The sequence below is a fragment of the Lissotriton helveticus genome, chromosome 10 (genome assembly GCF_964261635.1).
Source record: "Lissotriton helveticus chromosome 10, aLisHel1.1, whole genome shotgun sequence".
Classification (NCBI taxonomy): domain Eukaryota; kingdom Metazoa; phylum Chordata; class Amphibia; order Caudata; family Salamandridae; genus Lissotriton; species Lissotriton helveticus.
The window spans coordinates 48240045-48261075 of NC_136071.1; the positions used below are offsets into that span (position 1 = coordinate 48240045).

Genomic DNA, 21031 nt, shown 5'->3' on the forward strand with positions numbered 1-21031 from the left:
AACTTCACAAAAATTACTACGATTAACTATTCTCTTCCATCTACTATTTCTTTTGAAATCAAAAATTGCCTTGTTTAGCTTCCTAATTCTATTGATTATCAAAATAAATAACTTACGTTTAATTTCAAATGCCTGATCAATAACTTTCTCAACTTTTTTTTTTCTCTTATAAAAAACTAGTTTCTGTTGACCTTTCTTAATATTTTTTAACAAATTGCCAATTATCCTGTTGCGGAACATTCGTTTACGAATCTCCCTAAACTGTTGTTTCCTTCTACTATCATGCACAGATTTATCTCTTGCTCTAGCAGTAACATTTTTCATTGTCCTTTTCTTTCCATTTGATTTCCTTCTCGTGTTATGGACTGAAACATTTTCTGTAGTAATATTTTTTTTATTACAAATATTTCTTATGAAATATTTAGAGCTCTTACCCGGTGCTTTCTTCGTGGCTTGAGAAATCTTTTTGTTAGAGGACTGCTGCGTTTTTTTTTTCTCCTGCTGTCTTTGACGTTTTGCAGCCTTTATCTGTCTTTGTATTGTAGGCATATTAAAATCTTGAAATGATCTGCAGTTGAATCTGAGGAAAAATATAATAAAAAATGTTAATAAACATTATTATCAAACAGTAAATCAGTAATAGTGATCAAAAACATAACACACTACTTGACATTTTAATTTGAAGATTTTTTAGTCATTGGCAATTTTACAATACAGAAATACCAGAAAAGAAATGACATTTATATTTATGTTACCTATGCTATTTTATATGTGAATCTGATCTAATTTTATGAGCATATTTTAATATTTTATTGAAGACACTACACATAACCTGTTTTTGAAGGTGTCTTTATTTTTAAATTAAACGGTTTACCTTTTTACTTTTTATTGATTATAAATTTTAAAAATAAATGTTTATAATTCCAAAGGCTCAAGCAGGTCAGCTTCCCATCCTATATCATATAATTCGGACAAATCTGCATCCTCATCACGCTCTTCTTCATCCTCAGGATTTAAATCATCCAAAGGATCAACATCCACTGATGTTTCAATTACAAGTTCAATGATGAGGTCAAAATCAACTGATTGCAGATTGTCGCTCATGTTGAGGTTGTCTTTATCTTTAAAGAAAGATAACAACAATGAGATGTTGCAGAGTAAGAAACAAATCTCAGAGATTTTAATAGTAAAATTGTTTAACAAGATTAACATTTTGCAGCTATTATTTAGCTATGTCCAGCAATGCTGAGCAGGTGAAGCCTATGTCTAATTTTTCACTGAACAGGACTCATCTCTTCTTAACCTTGGATAAGCCTCAACGACTCTATGTCCCCTGCACATACTTAAATGTTAAAGGGCAGATTTATATTAAATGGCACATCCCCAGGCATGCACCAGTTAATGTGCACCACTGCTTTACCACCCATGGTGTGCCGCATTTACAATCAGATAGGAGAAAGCTGCGTCAAAACCCTGCGCCTGCTTGAAGCTGGCATAGGTCTTGACGCAGCATTGTGGAGATGGGGCACCCCTGAGCCTTGCTGGAGCTGCATCGCACTTGCGATACAACTCCAGCAATGCACCACCTTTACGGCACAGATGCGTCACGCATCTGTGCCGTTTTTGCCCCATGCTGCGCCGCATTGTAAATGCAGCACAACATGGGTGGCGGAACAGTGGCGCAGGATGACTGTCACATCCCTGGTGATGCGCCAGTCATCATAAATCTATCCCTAAGCTTCTTATCTTGTTACAGATGAACTGCCATATGTATCATCAAAATATTTTACATTTTCTAAATAGCGAATTTTAAGGAATAAATAGCGATTCTTTACCATTCCTAATTTGCGATGAGCAAATTGCTAATTGCAAGTTACCCATTCATTTCCATGGCCTAGGAGGCTAATATGAATGAAGGTTTAATTTGCGATTAGCAATTTGCTCATCACAAAGTAGGAATTTTTCCAAGGGTGCAGGGGTGTCTCAAGAACACCTGCTGCACCCCTGAAAAACAAATTTGGGGGCATATGGCACACATACATGCCCTAAGGGCATGTGTTGGCGTCATATGGCACCTTTTGTTTTTTTGAAAAAAAGCTTTTTGAAAAGAATTCACAAATTACCACTAATTTACCACAATAGTTTCCAAATCCTTAATGTCATTTTTTACATAGTTTTTGTTTGATACATTGCATTTAAGTAGTCACAAAATTTGCAAATGCTTCAGTGCAATCGCAAAATAAGAAATAGCAAATTTTGCTACTCCTTATTTTGCATCAAAGTTGTTTGATACATACCATTTGTCTAATTAACATTCGCAAAGGCCGAAATTCATAGAATTTTGATCTTTGCAAATGCTAATTAGCTTGATACATATGGCCCCAAGTGAGGCCTGTCTTGCGACATGGTGCATCTTTTGCATCACTGCTGCTTGGGTTTTATGTGGTACGTTTTTTTTTACACCATGACATATCTGCCTAAATGCATCAATTTTTAATGTTGTCACCTCATAGCAAATCTTTTGCACCACCGCTGCATCATAAAAGTGACGCACAGTGGCACAAAAAAGGCATACACCTATCATAAATCTGTCCCTAGCATTTTAAATGATTAATCCAGGATGACAATAAAGTGTGTCGTATCCAGAGGTTTGTTTAAGGTGAGGCCTACTCAGGATTGCAGATTAAAGTTACGCTTGATGAAGAATACAGAGGAGATAATACATATAAAGGACTACCAATGAAGTAAGTAATGTGCACTTTATTGCGCCAGTCATCATAAATGTATCCCTAAGCTTCTTATCTTGTTACAGATGAACCACCATATGTACCATCAAACTATTTTGCATTTCCTAAATAGCAAATTTTAAGGAATAAATAGCAATTCTTTACTATTCCTAATTTGCAATGAGCAAATTGCTAATTGCAAATTACCCATTCATTTCCATGGGCTAGGAGGCTCATAGGAATGAAGGTTGCAATTTGTGATTAGCAATTAGCTCATCACAAAATAGGATTTTTTTCAAGCGTGCAGGGGTATCTCAAGAACACCCTGCTGCACCCCTGAAAAAGAAATTTGGGAGCATATGGCAAACCTACATGCCCTAATGGCATGTATGGGCCTCATATGGGACCTTTTTTTTTGTTGAAAAAAATGCTTTTTGAAAAGAATTCGCAAATTACCACAAACTAGAAGTTGGTGGTAGTTTCCAAATCCTTAATATCATTTTTTACATATTTTTTTTTGATACATTGCATTTAAGGAATCGCAAATTTTGAATTATTGACATTTTAAGTCATTTCCACATGTGCAGTGTTTTCAAAATATAATTTGAAAATCGTTTTTGGGGAAAAGTAATGGTTTGCAAATTTATGACAAGGACATAATGGTGTATGCTTCTCTATAAGGCATTTCAGTGTCTCTGATGTCATTTTTCCCATATTACATTATAAGACCTTTCCCCATGAAGCACATTCCTTGTAAATATGCTCCCACCTGTGCATTGCGAATTTAGATTTTGACTGTTTCAGTCACATAGCCATGTTGAAAGTGACCCAAAAAAATTGCAAACGTTTTAAAATAACACATTCATGTGTCTTAAGGACATTTTAAGTCATTTCCCCATGGACAATGTTTTCTAAGTGGCACAAAAGAGGTATACACCTATCATAAATCTGTCCCTAGCATTTTAAATGATTAATACAGGATAACAATAAGATGTAGCCTATCCAGAGGTTTGTTTAAAGTGAGGCCTACTCAGGATTGCAGATTAAATTTACGCTTGATGAAGAATACAGAGGAGATAATATATGTAAAGCTCTACCAATGAAGTAAGTGATGTCTACTTCATTGCGCCAGTCACCATAAATGAATCCATAAGCTTCTTATCTTGTTAGAGATCAACCGCCATATGTATCATCAAACTACTTTGCATTTCCTAAATAGCGAATTTTAAGGAATAAATAGCAATTCTTTACCATTCCTAATTTGCAATGAGCAAATTGCTAATTGCTATTTTACCCATTCATTTCCATGGGCTAGGAGGCTCATATAAATGAAGGTGCAATTTGCGATTAACAATTTGCTCATCACAAATTAGGAATTTATTCCAAAGGTGCAGGGGTGTCTCAAGAACACCCTGCTGCTACCCTAAAAAAGAAATTTGGGGGCATATGGCGCACATAAATTTTAACAACATTCCTTTACCTCAACAACGATTTTCAAATCATAACTTCAAAACACTACACATGGGAAAATTACTTAAATTGTCCTTAAGACACATGAAAGCGTTTTTTGATTGGCTTTCCTGCATGGTAGGGTCACTTTTAACATGGCTATGTAACACAAACATTCAAAATCAAAATTTTCCATGCACAGGTGGGAGCATATTTACAAGCAATTTGCGCCACAGAGAAAGGTCTTACACTAAAATGAGAAAAATAACATCAGGGACAGTCAATTGCCTTATAAAGAACCATACACCATTATGTCCTTGTCATGAATTTAAAAACAATTCCTTTTCCCCAAAAACGATTTTCAAATCATAATTTCTAAACACTGCACATGGGAAAATGACTTAAAATGTCATTAAAACACATGAAATCATTTTTTGATTGGCTTTCCAGCATGGTTGGGTCACTTTTAACATGGCTATGTAACACAAACATTCAAAATCAAAATTTTCCATACACATGTGAGAGCATATTTACAAGCAATTTGCGCCACATAAATCATAATTTTCTCCTTAAAGCACACTATTCTCTATCTAAAGTAAAGAAATATTTTCTCACCTTAGCAAATACTTTGAGTTTGAAAACAGTCTAAGAAACACACCAATTTGTCTTCAGCAGAGCAAAAGGTATGCACTCCAGAGTCTGCAGCTATCAAAAGCACAGAAATGCTGTAATTCTTCACACATATTTCTCATGTCACCCAATCAAAACTCTTCCCTCACTTTTTTTCAAATGAAAACCCTTCCCCCTCTGCCCTTTCTGCCTATTTTCCATAGCAACCACCTCTTGGAAAAACTCTGGTGTTTGCAAGTTCACACAACAATGTTGCAATTGAACTCTGAACTCTCAGTGCACCTGCATATCCAGTGCATTCTTTCATTTAATGATTTTTTATTGACCACTCAAAATACATCTTTCAAAGAACACATCTCTGCACCCTAACTTTCTGTTTTCATCAATCAAAATCCACCAATCACTGTTACTGCTTCATGAACACAGAAACTCCACAGTTTTTTTTTTCATTTTACACTCTCATTTTTTCAACTGCCATTTCATTGCCACACTTCATCTGACTGCAGGAGAACCTTCTCTCACCATGTTTTCTGTCTGGATTGTTGGTCATAGTTATATTCACTGGGCTCAAAGGTACGTTGAAAGCAGGAATTTACCTAACCTCAATTTACAAGATGTGGAAATTAAGTGGTTTGGCCACAGAGGATTAAAATGTCACCAATTGATACCATTGGTGAAAACCTTTATGCATTTGCCAAAACCTGACCTGTTAATTGTGCACTGTGGAGGTAATGACTTGGGCACTTTGACTGGTGTAGGTCTGGAAATGCTTTTAAAGGACACCTTTGAGCAATTAATGGCACTTTTTCCTCAGACTGCCTTGGTATATTCAAATATATGCCAAAGACAGAAATGGAGGTGGTCAAACCAATTTTGTCCACAAATTGAGAAGTCGAGGAAGCATGTAAACAAATCTGTTTCAGCTTACATGAGAGACCATGGAATGGGCTCCCTGTACAACAATAACTTGCGTTACTACATGCAAGATATCTACAGAGGAGATGGAGTTCACTTCTCAGATGAGGGCAACAGAGTTTTCACTCTGAATTTAAGAATGTGCATTGGTACCTACTTATAAGTACCTAAATGTACCATAAACCCAAAAGCTCTTCTCAGAGCTACCCTACATCTAATCACTCACAATTATTATTTTACTCTAACTTTTTTCACTAATTTTCAACAAAGTACGCTCCCTGGGGCGCTACCCGGTACGCGTACCGGGAGCTAACCTCGCGAAATTTTTAAAAAAAAAATGTATTTTTTTCGCACATATAAACCTCCTCAGCCACCCTCAGAAAACCTAGGGGGTCAAGATAACTCTACCGTGCCCCCTTCTACCCATTCCGAACATTAATTGCCCTCCATCTTGTATCTTAATTCGACCGAAACACAAAATGGTGGACTCCCGGAACGCTTAAGGTCCGCGAACCGAGGCGCTCAACGGTTCGCGTACCTGGTCACTCCCTGGGAAGATAAAGGAAATAAAAAATAATTAAAAAATCCAACAATCAATTAACATACAGCATTTGAAAAGACTATCATTCATTTTTCATTGTAGTACGCTCCCCAGAACGCTTCCCGGTTCGCGGACCGGGCGGTAACCACGAAAAAAAACAAAAAATTTTTTTATTTTTTTTTGCCCTGCGGGGCCCCTTTAAAACCTCCACATTAAACCTAGGGGGTCAGCGAGGATCTACTATGCCCCTTTATAGTTATTTCCCCTTTTTTTTTTGGCCTCCTCTTGTCTCTCGATCCTACCGAGAGACAAGATGGCGGCCGCTCCGGACTGTTTAGAATGTTGACAGACACCGGAGAGCCAATCAGCTTCGCTACGCGAAGTTCCGATACGCGTAAGGTACGCGAACCGGGGCGCTGCCTGGTCCGCGCTTACAGATATATATCTTTTTTTGAACGTTAATTTCTCAAAATCCACTGCAGCACATATAATGAGACCTACAAAAGGCACATCGGGCTACCAGTCCCTACAATTTTGCCAAGTTTCGTGCAAATCCATTCAGCCATTCGGGCTAAAAGTGAGGCTAACCGCCCTATGGAAAACTCAATGTTAAAAACACGTTTTGGGACCCCCCTTTTTTCTCGGCCCCCCCTTGACAAACCCCCCCCAAATTTTCAGGGGCTCCTCAGAAACAAAATGTTCCATTTTCCAGAAAATTTCAGCCAATTCCGTCCACAAACGCCAAAGTTATTAGACATAGAATTTTCAAAAATCCCATAGGGAAAAAATCCTAACTATATATACCTACTGGCGACCGCCAGTAGGTAATATATATATATATATATATATATGTATGTGTATATATATAAACATATATAATCTGTATATCTATATAGATACAAATATAAATGCATGCATACATATACATATATGCATACAGATGCATGTTATTTACATGAAAGTTTAAAAAACACTAATAAAAGCAAAGCTAAAAAGCCACCTCATTACAAACAGAATGGCTTTAACTTAAACGAGGGCGAGATCTATTGCATTTTCAATGCTTGTTTACTTTGATTCCATCAAGAAGGCATTCAGATGTGTCACACATTTGCCATAAATTCTGAATGTTAGCACTCTAGTTGCTCATTAGATCACTGTAGTAAAGCTACTGGTCACCAGGGAAGTCTTCTGCTGGTATTCAAAGTGCATGTTTCAGTCTGCATGTCAGAATTTTTTTAATGAAATAGAAGAGGATTTGAGAAGTCACTCAAAATGATCCCTAATTTTTCTTTCTGAAGCACTAATCATACTTTCTATGGCAAAATGAACCCCCTCATTTTGTTCCTTTTTAAATTAAATGTTTTCAGACGTACCACTTCATTCCAATCAAGATGGCTTCTGGTGTGCCATACTGTTGTCATAAGTAAGACTGTTAGCGCTCTAGTTGTTCTTTAGAACACTCTGGGACATTCTGTCATTAAGCTATACTTGGGCTACATCTGGGTGATATTTGGGCTACATTTAGGCTCTTTTATCTCTGGTGGCCATCTTGGGAGACTGCATGTCAGAATTTTTTAATGAAATAGAAGAGGATTTGAGAAGTCACTCAAAATGTGCCCTAATTGTTCTTTCTGCAGCACTAATAATACTTTCTATGGCATAATATACCCCCTCATTTTGTTCCTTTTTAAATTAAATGTTTTAAGAGTTACCACTTTATTCCCATCACGATGTCTTCAGGTGTGCTATACCCTTGTAATAAGTATGACTGTTAGCGCTCTAGTTGTTCTTTAGAACACTCTAGGGGGCTGCAGTAGAACACAAAGGAATCAACTGACATGACAGTCTCTGTCCTTGTTGGATGTACATGTTTTACTGAGAATGTCAGACTTCATTCTCACATGACTGAGAAAGATAATGTGAATTTACAGAAAATATGCTTTCAGTTTAGCTTATAGATCCCCTTCCAAACCACTGTGGGAAAATCATGAGATATTAGTTTTCTTTCAAACATGATTCATGATATCACAGCAGAAGGCTTTTTCACATGGTAAAATCACCTTAGAACACACCACAATTCCTAAAATGAGTATGGTACCATCAACAAATGATTTATAATGTAACTAAAGTCCTACAACCCTCTATTAACTACAATGCTTTTTAATGAGGTGCTATCATGTATATTGGTCCCAAGATGGCTGCCAACACTTCTTGGATGAAGTGCTGACAGCCAATCAGATCAGATGTGTGGTTAGGCTCCGCCCAGATATATATATTTGTTTGAACCTAAATTACTCAAAATCCACTGGAGCACATATCTTGAGACATAGCAAAGGCACATCGGGCTACCAGTCCCTACCATTTTGCCAAGTTTTGTGGAAATCCATTCAGCAGTTCGGGCTAAAAGTGAGTCCAACCGCCCTATGGAAATTAACATGGGGAAAACACGTTTTGGGACCCCCTTTTATCTCGGCCCCCGCTTGACGAATCCCCCCCAAACTTTCAGGGAAGGAGCGGAGCGCAGCGAGGCAAATTTAAGGAAAATTACAGGCAGATTCCTCAACCGGCGCCAAAGTTATTCCCAATAGAATGTTGCGGATTTCCTACAGAAAACAATCCTAACTATAACTACCTACTGGCGAACTATTTGCGTACGCTTTTCCTCCTCTCCCCCTACTTCCATTAGTGGTACGCAAGCTACAACAACATTCCCTAACGCTCATCCTGATCTCTCCAACTTGGGCCAGACAACCGTGGTACCCCACGCTGTTACAAATGTCTGTAGTACCACACCCAAAAACTAAAACTGTCTCCACGCCTTTTAACGCAGAACCATGGAGAGATCAGACACCCGGACCCAGCTCAGCTCAACCTAGCAATCTGGCTCCTGAGGTCATAGAGTTTGGTTACCTCAACCTTCCCCCAGAATGTATGAACGTTATCAAGAAAGCTAGACGCCCCACTACTAGAGCATGTTATGCTGCTAAGTGGAAAAGGTTTGTCATATACTGCCAAAACAACTAGATTAATCCTTTAGACGTGTCTATTCAACATATCATCGGATATTTATTACACCTTCAAACGTGTAATTTAGCCTACACTTCTATTAGGTTGCAAAATAGGCAACATCGATCTTTCTTTAGAGTACGAGCTATTAAAGCTTTCATGGAAGGACTCAAAAGAATAATTCCTCCCAGAACACCACCTGCACCAGTGTGGAATTTAAATGTGGTTCTCGCAAGGTTAATGGGACCTCCCTTTGAACCATTCCATAAATGTGAATTGCAATTTCTAACCTGGAAAGTAGCTTTCCTAGTAGCCATTACTTCCCTCAGGAGGGTTAGTGAAATACAAGCATTTACCATTCAAGAACCCTTTCTACAAATGCATCATAACAAAGTGGTTCTTCGTACTAATCCAAAATTCCTTCCAAAAGTCATTTCACCTTTTCATCTAAATCAATCTATTGAGCTGCCCGTTTTTTTCTCACAGCCTCAAACAGTCGCAGAAAGAGCTCTACACACTTTAGATGTCAAGAGAGCATTACTGTACTACATTGAAAGGACACAAGCTTTTCGTAAGACAAAACAACTTTTTGTGTCTTTCTCACCGCCACATAAAGGCGATCCCATATCAAAATCAGGGATCGCTAGGTGGATTGTTAAATGTATACAAATATGTTACCAAAAAGCCAAGCGTACATTAACAATCCCACCAAAAGCCCATTCCACCAGGAAGATAGGGGCTTTAATGGCATTCTTAGGGAACATTCCCCTAGATGATATATGCAAAACAGCTACATGGTCTACACCGCACACATTCACAAAGCACTACTGTGTAGATGTTCAAACTAAACAACAAGCCACTGTGGGACAGGCTGTACTAAAAATTGTTTCAAACAACTGCAGCAGATACTGGTGGTCACCGCTAGGTGTGGGAACTGCTATGTAATCTATGCATTGTGTGCAATCTGCAGCTCATATGCCTCGAACGGAAAATGCTACTTACCAGTATGCATCTGTTCTTGGCATGTAGAGCTGTAGAGTTGCACACGCCCACCCGCCTGCCCGGCTACCTTTATCTGTTCCAGTATTATCTTAGTTAGATACATATCACATGGACATCGCTATCTCTTATACAGCTCCATCACTTCTCTAATGGCGAAAAACTGGGGATGGAGCCGATGCCCATGCGCAGTATCATCCAAAGGAGTCCCCTATCCTGTGACTTCCAAAGACTTTTCTACAACAAAACAAACTGCAAACATCCGGGCCCAAACTAGGTGGCAATCTATGCATAGTGTGCAACTCTGCAGCTCTACATGCCAAGAACAGATGCATACTGGTAAGTAGCATTTTCCTTATAAAGCGCGCATAAACCGAGGAGGTTTCTTGGCGCTACAATGTTTTCAGAACCCAAGTTCGAGTGCACGATTAGAAGGCCTGACGAAATAGCCTAGTTTTAAGACCGCTTCTGAAGCTAAGAATAGTGGGACAGAGGCGTATTTCGGAGGGGAGAGAGTTCCAGAACATGGGGGCCAGGACAGCAACCTGGCGCCACCAATGCGCTTTAGTCTGTGGGGAGGCAGACAGCAGTTGCTTGTGTGCTGAACGAAGGTTGAGCGTGGGAACGTACTTGTGAAGCAGATTGTTCACAAATTTAGGACTTTTTCCATTGAGGGATTTGAAAATGAGGCACCCAACCTTAATGGCGCAACGCTGGATTATTGGGAGCTAGTGGAGTTGTTTCGGAAGGGGGGTAATGTGGAGATGTCTGGGTTGATGAGTAATCAAGCGAGCCGCCTGGTTCTGAACCAGTTGTAAACGTTTGGAAAGATAGAGGGGAATGCCATAGTAAAGTGATTGGCATAATCAACGTGAGACATAACCATAGCAAGAATCACCTGGATTCGAGCTTCATAGGTGAGGAACCTGCAGATCTTTTTTTATTTTCCTAAATTGGGAAAAGCAGGTAGAGATCACTGACCCTATCTGAGCCTTCATAGTGAGGTCCTGACTGATAATGACCCCCAGGCTCTTGGCCCTAGTCGATTGCGAGGGAGCTTGGCCAAGTTCCCCGGGCCAGAAATTAGCGCCCCAGGGGTTCTTAATAATGCCTCCAGTGAGGACTAGCTCTGTTTTGTCCGGATTGAGATTAAGATGATTGCTGTTCATCCACTGACTGATGAACAGCATGGTGGACTGGAAAGTGTGAACAGACTCCGAGGAGTTACTGATGGGAAAGATGTGTTGAAAGTTGTCTGCATAATTGAAGGTGCAGACTTTGCGTTCTTTCAAAGCTCGGACAAGGGGAAGAAGGTACAAATTAAATAACAGGGTAGAAAGCGAGGAGCCCTGAGGGACTCCGCAGGAGATGCTCACTCTGGGAGTGATGAAAGGTGCTGTACTGACTGCCTGCGATCTATTCTCCTAAAAGGAGATAATCCAGCCAAGGGCAGGTCCCGTGATTCCCGCGTCTCTGACACGATCGACCAAAAGAGTGTGGTCGACCGTGTCAAAGGCCGCAGAGAGGTCAAGCAGGACGAGGGCCTGCGGATATCCAGCGTCAAACCTGTGACGAAGAGAGTCTAGAACTGTGAGAATCACTGTTTCGGTGGAGTGAGCCGGGCGAAACCCTGCCTGATTGGAATCAAGGAATTCATAGTCTTCTAGGAACTCTGTAAGGCATTTCGTGACATGAGTTTCCAGAACCTTGGCAAGGTAGGGAAGAAGTGAAACAGGGCGATAATTTGTTAGCAAATTGAGGATCAGCCCCCGACTTCTTCAAGAGGGGAATGACAATGGCCTCCTTGAAAGTTGCGGGGACAATGCCCTGGGATAATGACTGATTCAGGAGATGGAGTGCAGGACTGGGAAGGGTAGTGAAAATTTCTTTCAAAATACTGGGGGGACAACAGTCGGTAGGAGAGCTTGACTTGACCTTAGAGAGCAAGCCCACAAAAGCAAGCTCGGAGATGCTAGGAAATTGCGTTAGGGTGCTATGGTTAAAGCAATTCCACTTAGGACTACTACAGCTCCTGCAGTAGCCAAGGCCCTCATTGGTGTCTTCACCAGGGTAGGGTTTCCTAAGGAGGTGGTTTCAGAAAGAGGTTCTAACTTCATGTCTGCTTACCTGAAACACATGTGGAAGGAGTGTGGAGTGCAGTACAAGTTTACTACACCATATCACCCACAAACCAATGGCCTTGTTGAGAGATTGACAAGACATTGAAAGGCATGATCATGGGATCCCCTGAAAAGCTAAAGAGGAGATGGGATGTCCTGTTGCCATGCCTGCTTTTCGCTTACAGAGAAGTGCCACAGAAGGGAGTAGGGTTTTTCCCCTTTGAACTTCTGTTTGGTCATCTGTGAGGGGACCACTCTGTCTTGTTAAAGAGGGTTGGGAGAGGCCGCTCCAAGAACCCAAGCAAGACATTGTGGACTATATGCTTGGCCTAGGGTCCCGAATGGCCGAGTACATGGAAAAGGCATCCAAGAATCTTGAGGCCAGCCAACAGCTTCAGAAGCACTAGTATGACCAAAAAGCTGAACTGGTTGAATTTCAACCTGGGCAACAGGTGTGGGTTTTGGAGCCAGTGACACCAAGGGCACTCCAAGATAGATGGAGTGGCCCTTACCTTATCCTAGAGAAAAAGAGTGAGGTCACTTACTTAGTTGACCTGGGCACAAGCAGGACGCCCAAAAGGGTTATCCATGTGAACCGCCTCAAGCTCTACAATAACAGGGCTGACATCACCATGCTGATGGTGACTGATGAGGAACAGGAAGCAGAGAGTGAACCTCTCCATGATCTCCTCTCCTACAGCCCAAAAGATGGGTCAGTGGATGGTGTGGTCTTTTCAGACACCCTCGCTGCCCTACAGCAGACCGACTGCAAGCAAGTCTTGCAATGGTATGCCAGGCTCTTTTCCCTGGCCCGTTGTCTGACAAACTGGTGTACCCATGATGTGGACACTGGTGACAGTGCACCTGCCAAAAACAAGATCTGTTGACAGTCAGACGAAGTCAGGGAAAGCATCAAAGTTGAAGTCAGCAAGATGCTGGAGTTACGGGTTATTGAACCCTCTGAGAGCCCCTGGGCCAGCTCAGTGGTTCTGGTCCCCAAGCCTCATCCTCAGGGTTGAAAGAGAGAAATTAGGTTTTGTGTGGACTATAGAGGGCTCAACTCAGTCACCAAGACAGATGCTCACCCTATCGCAAGAGCAGATGACTTGATAGACAGATTAGGGTAAGCCAAATTTCTAAGTACCTTTGACTTAACTGCAGGGTACTGGGAGATTGGCATGGCCCAGGAGCATAAGAGAAAAGTACCGCATTCTCCACACCTGATGGGAACTATCAGTTCACCGGGATGCCGTTTGGTTTAAAGAATGCCCCTGCCACCTTCCAGAGGTTGGTGAATCAAGTCCTTGCTGGGTTAAAGTCCTTTAGTACAGCTTATCTTGGTGATATTGCTATCTTTAGTTCCACCTGGCAGGATCACCTGATCCACATTGGGAAGGTTTTAAAAGCCTAACTATCAAGGCATCCAAAAGCCAGATAGGGCAGGGCACTGTGGTGTACTTGGGCCACTTTGTTGGGGGAGGTCAGGTACAGACCAAGATCCAGGCCATCCTGGACTGGGCAGCTGCAATAACCCAGACTCCGGTCAGAGCATTCCTTGGCTTGACTGGGTACTACAGGAGGTTTGTGAAGGGATATTGGTCCAATGTGACTCCCCTCACAGAACTCGCCTCCATGAAAATGCCAAAGAAGGTTAACTGGACAGTTAATTGCTAAAAGGCTTTTGACACCCTGAAAGAAGCAATGTGCTCAGCACCAATTCTAAAAGCTACAGATTATGCCAAACAGTTCATATTGCAGACTGTTGCCTCTGAGCTAGGGATAGGGGCGGTCCTGTCCCAGACCATTGATGAAGGCCAAGACCAACCTGTCGCTTTATAAGCAGGAGGCTTCTCCCCAGGAAGCAGTGTTGGAGTGCCATTGAGAGGGAGGCCTTTGCTGTGGGTTGGTCCCTGAAGAAGTTAAGGCCATACTTGTTTGGTACTCTCTTCCTAGTTCAAACTCACCACAGACCTCTCAGATGGCTAATGCAAATGAAAACTTTTGAGGTGGTCCATCTCCCTACAGGGAATGGACTTTGAAGTGGAACACAGACCTGTGACTGCCCATGCCAATGCAGATGGACTTTCCAGGTTCTTCCACTTAGACAATGAAGACTCTCTAAGGCAAGGTTAGTCTCATCATCTTTTGTTTGGGGGGTGGAGGGGGTTGTGTGAGAAAGTGATCTCTTTCTTGCATGGTATGCCCCTACTTTTTGCTGAATTGCTTATGTGCCATGGGCTCCTGCCAACAAGGTACCCCGGGCCTGTGTTCCTTCCCTAAACCTGCATTAAAGCCTAAAACCAAATTAGCATCTCTGGCCACATGTCAGCCCCTGGTAAATGGCACCATAGGTACCCAGGGCACTGTGACCAGAGAAGGCCCATAAGGCCTGCAGCACTTTTTGTGCCACCCCTAGAGGCCCTGTGCAATGACACACACACAGCCTTTGCAGGTTGCGTGTCTTTGTGTAGAACAAAACAGAGTCGACATGGCACACATCCCTATGTGCCATGTCCACAAAACACTGCCCTGGCATACATCAGTCACCCCTCTAGCTGGGTGCCCTATGTCAGTGGTGAGGGTACAGGTGCATGAGCCCTGTACCCCTATAGTACCCAGGTCCATTTCAGCTCCATTTCTGGGCACTGTAAGTGCAGTGCTGCCATTAAGAGTATATGGTACTGTGAGTTTATCCTTACGAACTCCACAGCACCATAATGGCTACACTGAAGACTGAGAATTTTGGTATCAAACTTCTCAGCACATTAAACCCATACTGATGCCAGTGTGGGATTTAATGTAAAATGCACAACAGAGCGCATCTTAGAGATGCTCCCTGAAACTCGACCAACTCGCAGTGACCTGACTGAGTGGCTGCCTAGGCTGCCACCAACAGACATGTTTCTGGATCCCTAGGTCGACAGCTTGCTGCTCTTCGGGCCCTGAAACAATGGACATCCTGGCTGGGACGAGGTGCCAAGCCTCCTCCCCCAGGATGGGCAGGGTTCACGAAGGTGAAGCTTCAAAGGCATACTGCCTTTGTGATTCTCTCCAGACCACTTGCTGTGCTCGGCAACTGGTCCACACTGGTTCTACCCCCACTTTGTGCGGGAGACCCGGCGGGAAAAACAAAGTGAGGAAGAGAGGTGTGCCCACCTCTACCAACTCCACCCCTAAGATGGGGGAGGCGAGGTGAAGCACATCCTCGAGTCCCTGCCATCTTGATGATGGGGGACCCAGCCAACCAGGGACAGGCTCCTGCCCCCCTTCCACGGAGATTGGCAGAATAAGGGGTGTACCCACCCCAGGGAAGGGACCCATTGGTCCCTGACCTTTACCTACCTGTAACGCCCCTAAATTTAGGGGCACCCTGAACCTTCCTTCCTCAGATCCAGTAACCACAAGAAAAGAAGGACGACAGGCTATGAAGAGCTAACAAGAGGACAACGCCCACTGACTTGGCCCCAGCCCCACAGGCCTGTCTCACCTTGAACCCGGAGGACCTGCCTGCATTCACTTTCCATGCTGTTTCTCCCATGAACACCAGACGTGTTTAAACTGCAGCTTCTGGTGCCAAACAGAAACCGCGAATCCAGCGCACTCTGCACCCGCTGAGCCCGGCCCTTGTTTGAGTGAACAAACCCCACGAGGAGGTCCCCCCCCGGCAATCCTGACACGAGATCTGACTACCCCAGACCTGCCTCGAGACGATGCCTGCAGCCTCAATCCAGAGGACCCGTCCTAACGCGACCAGAGCGGGTAAGAAAATCCGACGTCCAAAAGCACACCTGCACCCGACGCACCACGGCCTTGTGTGCCCAACCCAGCGGTGCCTAGCCATCCTTCTACATCCCAACTTACCCCTCGAAGTGGTGGTCACTCTTGGAAGATCCTCTTCCCTGAGCCTGCAGTGTTTCTTTGTCCCAGAGAATCCCCATTAAAATTAACAGGGCACCCCACCTCAAAACAGCACCCTGCACCTGGCTGCCCTAGCGTCGCTGAGGGTGCCCCTTTTGTGCTAACCTGCCCTGAGTTTAACCCTAGGAGCTTTGCTCCAACAACCCTGTGGCCTGCTTGCCAGCCGCCACCAACCGGAGCCCCCCTATCCTCCATAGGATAACATTGGGTCTTAACACTCTGCACCCGGCCGCCCGAGTGCTGCTGAGGGTGCAACAACAGTGCATCACTGACCCTGGGAGACCCCTGAGTCTAACCCCAGAACCCCAACTCAAAAGACAGATTACTTACCTCAAAACCGATAACCTCTTTTTCCTCATAGAATAACATTGACACTTTTTCTCCCAAAAAGTTTGTCGACTTTTGAAAACTACAAATATTCCATAAAAATCAGCCAAATAACCAAGACGCATTTTCAGGACATTTCTCAGTGCTGAATCCAGGATCCAGCACGGAGTAAGAAAAAGTAACTATAACCTAACTTACCTGCTAAGTGAATTTCCCTCCCATAGGATAACATTGGTGATTCTATGTGGAAAAGTTTCTGTCAACTTTTGAAATGCAATAATATTCCTTAAAAATCGTACCTTTAACCAAAACGCATTTACTCACCTGTTTTCAGGAAATGTCCCAGGGCTGAATCTAGGATCCAGTCCTGTTAGCAAAAGTAATCTGAAAGTAATTAGCTTCATTTTACTTAAAAAGCCCATTCAATTGAAAGGAATATACCTTCAATGTGTTGTAAACTGCTTTCTTAAAACTGTAACCAGAACAAGTTACACTGCTATTTTGAACTGTGTTCATACATGTAATTTACTACTGAAAGTATTTTTATGCTTACCTGTACCAGGCTTGCTTGGTTCTAGAAATAAAACAGTATATTTTTTATTTTAAATAATTGGCCTAGAGTTTAGTTCTTGAGTGTGTGAGACCATTTGCTGACTGAGTGTGTACATCAAATGCTTTACACTGTCCTCTGATACTGCCTTACTGCTCGACCAAGCTACCACTTTAGAGAGTAAGGTTCTATCTAACTTTAACCTCTGCCAAACCTTTGGAGACCCTTGGACTCTATACACACTGTACCCCACTTTGGTGCAGCATATATAGAGCCAGTTTCTTACACATGCCCCACAATATTACGCGGAATCAAGGTCAAATAATTTACCAGCCAGCTCAGTCTTGCGATCTCTTGCGATCAGTGTCTTACAATTTGGCTACCTGCACCTTCCGTATAGGTGGATGATCATGTTGGGTGAATCCCGCAGGCCTATCTCACGAGCCTTCTATGCAGCAAAATAGAGATTTGTTCACTATTGAAATAGTCCTGCATGCTTGCTCTCTAGAATTTCTCTCCTGGAAAGTTGCTTTTCTCATACTTCTAACATCTCTCAGACAGATCACTAAGTTGCAGGCCCTCACACTACAATAACTTTTCATTCAGGTCCATACGGACAGGGTTGTTCTCAGAACAAGCCTAAAGGTCCCTCACCAAAGTAGTTTGCCATTTCCACCTCATTCAAACTATATAGTTCCCAGTCTTCCCTCAACCAGAACCATAGCACAAAGAGCCCTCCACATCCTTAATATCAAAAGAGCTCTTATGTATTGCATCAATAGGACCAAGGCCTTCCACAAAGTAGACTAGTTGTTTGAAGCCTTTGCTAAACCTCTCAAAAACAGTATATATGTAAAGCCTATGTTGCAGATGGATGGTTCAGCATTCAAACTTGCTTTCATAAAGCCAAAAGAGCCCTTCTTGTTACCCCATAGGACCCACTCTGCACACAAGGAAAAGGCCTTGAGAATCTACTCGCCCACTTGCTATTGGCCAGTCAGATTTGATCAGGACGAGCTATTTTTAAGGCCTAATGGCCCATTCTGGCAAGGTGATAAAGGGCAGGTGTTTTGTTAGCTGAGAAAGTGAATGAACAATAAAGATGCCCTTAAAGGGGGAGGAGCCAAGATGGCGATCGGAACAGTCGCATAAACGCCTCGCTCAGAGATCCCTTCCTCCCCGCCACTTATCCTGACTTTAATCCTGTTCGGGGTGTTCCGACTTCGGTTACCAAGGAAGAGCCTTCACTTACCGTCCTTTTCCGGGGCTCTGGCGTGCAGTGGTTTCTGCGTTCTGCCCTTGTCGCCTTGCTGGCCTTCGCCGGGGCCTCGAGTGCTGTGCCTGCCCGGAGGTGTTCGGAGTGCCGGTGGTCCGGAACCGGTGGAGAGACCCGATGGTGGGAGCCTGAGAGCCGTGAGCCGGAAGCGCCGGAGCGGACCCACCCCCGATGGTGGGCCACCCCGCATGCCCGATTGCCTGCCGGCCCGAAGAAGAGAAGCCGCGCTGTCCGGCACCCCTCGAGTGAGAAGCCCACTCCTGTTGATTGTCCCGCCTGGGATCCGGTGCAGGGCTCCCCCGAGTGTGGTGGGGTGCACGCCCGTTCTTCTGGTGACTCTCCTTTCTCCGCCGAGCGCCATCCGCCGCGGATCGGCTCTGTGTCCTGGGGCCTCCGGTGCTCCTGGTGGACTTGGAGGCGGAGGCGACAATGGCGACGGGCGATGTGCTCAAGAAGGCGGATGGCCCCTCGGAGTGTCTTTCTCCTGGAGACAGGGACGTTGCTGCATTTGCTCTCTCCAAACCCCGTTTGATTCGGGCGGCCCCTACTCGGAGTGCTGTCTTATCCGCCCTGGCTGCTCTGCGGATCGACCTGTCCTTGAAATCCCGGGATTTGGAGTTGCGGATCGCCGCCATGGTTGCTCCGCCATTTTGTGACGCGGTGTCGTCTCCCCGAGTTGTTATGGTTGAACCTTCTCCGGCTGCTGTGCTGGGATCTCCGGCTGGGTGTTCGATTCTACGGGATCAAGTGGACCCGGTGCCGATGCTGCAGTTTTTCCTACATCCTGATTTCTTTGCTTCGTGCTGGACAGCCCAGATATTGTGCTTGGCCACGTGGATCTTTGAGGTACTTTTGCATTCTGACTGCTGCCGAGTTTTCCTGGTTGCTTCTTGTTGGCCGGGACGGTATTCCGCGAAGATCCCACTGGCTTTCCCTGACTGGTATGGACCCGCTGTATCATGCTGTTTCTGGTCCGTGGCGGGGTCTGGCAGCTCGGCTCTTCATAGAAGTGGACAGGGGTGATCGTGCCTGGGTGCCTGCGGGACCTTTGTTTTGTTAAATGGCATCTCCGGGCCTCATTATTTGGACAGTTCCTGTTTTCATCCTTGTGTAGGTTTTTTTCAGTATCCTTTTTGACCTCGATTAGCGATCTGTTGTTGCGGGTGGGGTGGTGTTCTGTATTTCGATCGCCGGCTCCTCTCCTCTCTCTTCCTCCTTTTTCCTCTCCTTCTCTTTTCTCTTTCTTTGTTATTATTCCTTTTCTCTTTCTTCTATATTTCGGGTGACTCTGGGCGACAGGCACGCTGTTTAGTGGGGTAGGCCGTAGCCATTACAGTGATGTAGGGTGGGGGGGGTGTTTGTTATTTTAGTTTGTTTTATTCTATGGTCCCTTTTTAGGTTTTGCCTAGCGAAAGCTGCGCTCTGCGCAGCTTTTCGCGCAGGCGAAATCCTGTTGAGAACTGTAGGGTGCTTTGGGTCGGCCCTCGTCATTGATTGGCTGGCTCCGTAAACGGAGCCTTGCCATTGGACGAGGGGCCTGTCCGTCAATGCCGGACCAGACACGGGGGCGTTCCTGACATTCTTTGCCTTTTGCCAACGTCACGCGACGCCGGGAACGCCCCCGAGTCTGTTCCGGCATTGCCGGCACCTCCCTTGCTCTACTGTCATCACCACAACACTGCGCCCATTTTATCCCAAGCTAAACACTCGGAGAGGCGCAGTGACCGGGTCTTTGAAGGCCGCTCTCCCAATGAAAACAAGTTTTCTCTCCGAGTCAGCACGAGCAGGAAGACGAGCAGCGCGCCTCCCAGCTGGCCTCTCGCATCAGCATCCAGAGCTGCCCTGCGCGGTGTGTAGCTTCAGTGGAGCTTCAGAGTGCAGAGTGGAGCTTCAGAGTGGAGCTTCAGAGTGGAGCTTCAGAGTGGAGCTTCAGAGTGGAGCTTCAGAGTGGAGCTTCAGAGTGGAGCTTCAGAGTGGAGCTTCAGAGTGGAGCTTCAGAGTGGAGCTTCAGAGTGGAGCTTCAGAGTGGAGCTTCAGAGTGGAGCTTCAGAGTGGAGCTTCAGAGTGCAGAGTGGAGCTTCAGAGTGGAGCTTCAGAGTGGAGCTGCAGAGTGGAGCTGCAGAGTGCAGAGTGGAGCTTCAGAGTGGAGCTTCAGAGTGGAGCTGCAGAGTGCAGAGTGGAGCTTCAGAGTGCAGATTCAGAGTGGAGCTTCAGAGTGCAGAGTGGAGCTTCAGAGTGGAGCTTCAGAGTGCAGAGTGGAGCTTCAGAGTGGAGCTTCAGAGTGGAGCTTCAGAGTGGAGCTTCAGAGTGCAGAGTGGAGCTTCAGAGTGCAGAGTGGAGCTTCAGAGTGCAGAGTGGAGCTTCAGAGTGGAGCTTCAGAGTGCAGAGTGGAGCTTCAGAGTGGAGCTTCAGAGTGCAGAGTGGAGCTTCAGAGTGGAGCTTCAGAGTGCAGAGTGGAGCTTCAGAGTGGAGCTTCAGAGTGGAGCTTCAGAGTGGAGCTTCAGAGTGGAGCTTCAGAGTGGAGCTTCAGAGTGGAGCTTCAGAGTGGAGCTTCAGAGTGGAGCTTCAGAGTGG

At 44.4% G+C, this 21031-nt stretch overlaps 1 protein-coding gene across 13 annotated transcripts in view; it reads left to right on the plus strand.

The window, feature by feature from the left end:
• Window positions 1-21031, plus strand: part of MBD1 (methyl-CpG binding domain protein 1) — a 1384891-nt gene that overhangs the window by 210126 nt on the left and 1153734 nt on the right. The window lies entirely within an intron of this gene.